The sequence below is a fragment of the Nematolebias whitei genome, chromosome 15 (assembly GCF_014905685.2).
Source record: "Nematolebias whitei isolate Nwh7 chromosome 15, NemWhi1, whole genome shotgun sequence".
Taxonomy (NCBI): Eukaryota; Metazoa; Chordata; class Actinopteri; order Cyprinodontiformes; family Rivulidae; genus Nematolebias; species Nematolebias whitei.
In genome coordinates, this window is record NC_056512.1 from 24,511,423 (window position 1) to 24,516,033 (window position 4,611).

The window sequence follows — 4,611 nt, forward strand, 5'->3', positions numbered from 1 at the left end:
GTTCAGCAATTTCTTTCTGTGTCTTACCCTCTTGCTTGAGGGTGTCAATGATGGCCTTCTGGACAGCAGTCAGGTCGGCAGTCTTACCCATGATTGTGGTTTTGAGTAATGAACAAGGCTGGGAGTTTTTAAAAGCCTCAGGAATTTTTTGCAGGTGTTTAGAGTTATGTTGTTGATTCAGATGGTTAGGTAATAGCTTGTTTAGAGAACCTTTTCATGATATGCTAATTTTTTGGGACAGGCATTTTGGGTTTTCATGAGCTGTATGCCATAATCATCAGTATTAAAACAATTAAAGACCTGAAATATTTCAGTTGGTGTGCAATGAATCTGAAATATATGGAAGTTTCATTTTTATCATTACATTATGGAAAATAATGACCTTTATCACAATATGCTAATTTTTTGAGAAGGACCTGTATTCACTCATTAAATTTTTTTTTTTAATAATTTCTGTTTTTCTTTGAGATGCCGTCATTCATTTTCCAGCAAAAGGTTTCTCGTTCTGTGAGGGATCTCGTTCTGCGAGTTATTTTGCATTTTTTCTTGTGAGATCTGTCTGTTCTTGTAAGAAGCCCCGGAGTTCAAATCAGGGATGAGCTCACACAAATTTATTTCTTAATGTTGAAGCCTGTGTGTCACTGGGCTGCAGCTGCAACTCGCATGTTTACATACATACAGCACTGCAAATAAATCGATACAGTAGTCCCTCGATTATCACGGGGGTTACGTTCCACAACCCACCCCCGCGATAATGTGAAAAACCATGAAGTAGGAACACTATATTTGAGTGTATGTATATATATATATATATATATATATATATATATATATGGCTTTATAAACCTTTTACAATGTTCTAAACTCTTAAAACTATGTCATTTTAACAACATATGTATATTTATTGTACAGTACTGCAAAAATTTTATATGGGGACTCACCAGCCTTGGTCTGGTTCTGGTCCGGTTCTGATCAGCTCTCTGCGGCCGTTGAGCACCAAGATGCTTTTAGAGCAGACCTGGGCGTTGTACGGCCCCAGGGCCACATGCGGCCCTTTGGTTGTCTCTGACCGGCCCCCGTAAGGGGAATTACAAAATGCATATGTAAACAAATGAAGTTAACCAAATCCAGATATAGATCCTCTCTCACTGATGATGTCAGCTTTGTTTCACATCTCCACCTCAGACCTTCAACCTGACTTTAACATTTCCGTTAAAGCCCAACAGAGACTAGAATTCTCTCACTAAACAAGAAAAAAGAACTGAAAAACACCAAATGAGCTGTTTAGACCACAAATGTAGGCACGTAAAGAACCGGGACTCGAAATCACAGTTCAGTGACGATCACTATTATATGATGTTTCATAATATTTGGAGTACAAAGACAATATTGTGATATATTTACAAAGCTAAGAACTTTTTCCAGCAGTATATAAAACTCAAAATGAATTTTGGGGTGAATGTGACTGAAAATTATCATTAATATAACGTCACCAATGGTAAAAATGTTAACAGTTTACCATTGTACTGGGGAATTTAATTGAATAAATGACATTTTTTGTAAGGAAACCTCGCTTTTTCGTTGCTTAATCATAACAAATACTCTTACCAGCTTGTTAAAACAGTGCTATGTACTGCGTTTAATAATGAAATACTATTATTATGCAGTATTGAGTTAAGTTGAAATCAGGTCTCTCTTGTAAATGAGTCCTCGAGGCTCAATGGGATTTACCTGTCTAAATAAAGGTTGAATGAAAAAGTCATTTGTGCCAGCCCTCCACAATATTTGCTGTTTCTCATGTGGCCCCATGGAAAAAATAATTGCCCACCCCTGTTTTAGAGAGAGGCGGACCTTCAGAGAGCCGTCACAAAACCACACGATGGTCCAGATCGAGTCCAAATAATCCAGAGGGATCTGGATGAAAAAAGTCCAGGTGAGCTCTGGAGAAAACACCTGACCTCCAAACAACACCTCCCCGTTCGAGAGCCCTCATGGACCGGCAAGCAGCACTCAGATTGATCAATGAGGCTGGAAGTAGTCCCGGTCCAGTTCCCAGTCAGTTCCGTACAGCTCTCTGCATCCACTGAGCATCAAATTCATTATAAGGACCAAACTTTTTAGTCTGGTTCAGATCGGATCGAAACTTCCCTCCATTTTGGCAGAAAACAACGGCTGGAAGTACTGTTGACTTCTGGGTAATGTAGTTTTTGACTGATCTTACAGTGTAGGCTTATTGAAAGAAAACTACAAAATGGCAGCACCATTATTATGGCAACACCAGTATTTATTTATGTTTTTGTTAACTGTTTATCTCATACATCCCAATCACGTGAGTAATATTAAAGTTGACGATCGTTGAAAAACCACGAAAGAGCGAGTCTTCGAAAGTCGAGCTGTGAAGTAGCGAGGGACTACTGTAGTTGCACAAACTTCCTGCAAATGACATGCGAATGTTTTGCTGCCGTTTCGTCACCTTCATGACTGTCTCGATTTGATTGTATCGTATTATCCTCTCTCATCCTCAGTCAGATCAGAGGATGATGATAAACCTCCCACAGTTCTCACATTTCTGTTTGATTCACAGAAACTACATTTAGAAAGATTCTAGGGCCCTGAAATGACTGAATATTTTGAGTATATAGTAGTCCCTCATTTATCGTGGGTGTTTGGGACCACGCCCGCCCGTGATAAGTGGAAAAACCACGAAGTAGGGACACAGTAGTCCAAGTTCAGTTCAAGTTCAGTAAACTTTGTCATGATGTGCCAGGCTGCAATCACACTCACTCATCACTGGTTACTCCCAATCTCTCTCCTTAAATTAAAAAAAATAGTTTAAATATTGTTACATTTTAAATAAATAATCCATGAAGCATGGATTGTTTATTTAAAATGTTACAGTATTTAAATTTAAATTGTAGAAAAGAGCAGAGTAGCAGGACGTCAGAGGGATGTCACGCAGCTTCAGCTCTGCAGCACGGAGCAGAAGTGTACTTTTTGATCAATTACACTTCAACAGCTGAACATAGAAGTTCTAAAATAATTAAAAAGTAACTTTTAACACTTCTATTTTGTGATTATGATGATTTTTATGATGCGACATACTTTGATTTTTAAGTTGGAAGACAAAAGTTGATTGGTGCATCTGGACAGCTTTAACCCTTCACAACGCTGCAGCAGGAGAAATGAGTGGCAGAGAAGGAAATCAGCTGATCAGCTGCAGGAAGGAGCTTTCTCTTGCACTTGTGGACTACACACATGGTGCAAAATCATTTAAAATAATTTATTTTAAATAAACAACCCATGGCTCATCCATCAGTCAGCCAATTGTGTCATGTCCAGTCTTACTTTGAAAAACCGCGATATAGTGAACCGCAAAGTAGCGAGGGACTGCTGTGTTTAGTGCAATTTATTTTTTTGTGTTCAAAATTCTTACAAAGACCGCAAGAAAGCTGCGGGGCCCTCACAAATGTTTTGAGACGTGAGCTACAGGCTTACGGTTTGGAAACTGTTGAGGCTTACGCCTTTTTATTTGTTTCTCTCTTTAAAATGCTTCATTTTAGATTTTGAGATTAGGCGTCATCCTGTCGTAGCACACATCCTGATTTTGCTGCTGTAGGTGTTTCATCATCACAGAAAATAAATATATTTTGTTACTTCTGACACAGAGTTTTTGGACAAGAAAGCCGAGAAACATTAGCTCTAGTGCCTCTTCACGACACATCAGCTAGCAGGCGGCAGGCTCGTCTTGGTGGTCTCCGGCCGTGCCTCAGGTGCTTCTCTTCACTGCTCTCATCCTGCTCTGTGCTCAACGTGTTTTTGGTCTTTTGTTCCTAATAATGGTTTGTTTCACAGCTTTAGTAAATGGCTTCTTCGTATGTTTGACAGCTTTGTTTGTTTGTTTTTTCCCTCCTATTGGGATTAATTTTAATTCTCAGATTAGCTGCTTTAGGCTTCGGTGGCTGATGTTTATTGAATAAAAGGTTGGACTTCTGAGTAATACAGATCATTGTCCTAACAAACTAACTGAGGTCTCAGATCTTGGTCAAAGTTAAATGCCTAAATGTTCTGCATGAACCTTTCTGTCATTTCTTACCTGTTTATGGACGTACAAGACAAAAAAAAATTAATGATGAATATTTTTTCTTCTTTAAAGCTTCTCACCTTTTGCCTGCTTAACTGTTGGCGTCACAAACTGGACGCCCAAACTTTGCATGAACGTGTTTTTTTTGTTTGTTTGTTTTTTAATTTAAATAGTATTCATGACTTTTACTTTCCAGAAACTTTCCATGGGACAATTTGGAATGGTTCCGAATTAGAAACGTTCTTTGAATTCACCCGAAACTCTCCAAGAAATGTGCGCAGCTGAAGACCACCTCTGATTCTGTGCGTTCTCCTTCCTCCATCGTTTAGATGGAAACAAACTAAAATGTTGAATATCATTAAAAATTAAAGCTGCAAGCAGCGTTGAAGGCCCTCGCAGCTAAGCGCCGCTGCGGCCTTACGGCCACCGCGGGAACTGCAGCGAGTCTTCCCGGTCGCCATCGAGAACGCTCACGCTACCGTCACGCGCCCGTTCTCCAGAGTGCGCATTCGCCGAACCTTTGACATAAG

At 39.5% G+C, this 4,611-nt stretch overlaps 1 protein-coding gene across 1 annotated transcript in view; it reads left to right on the plus strand.

The window, feature by feature from the left end:
- rbbp6 (retinoblastoma binding protein 6) overlaps window positions 1-4,611 on the plus strand; it is a 113,570-nt gene that overhangs the window by 24,339 nt on the left and 84,620 nt on the right. The window lies entirely within an intron of this gene.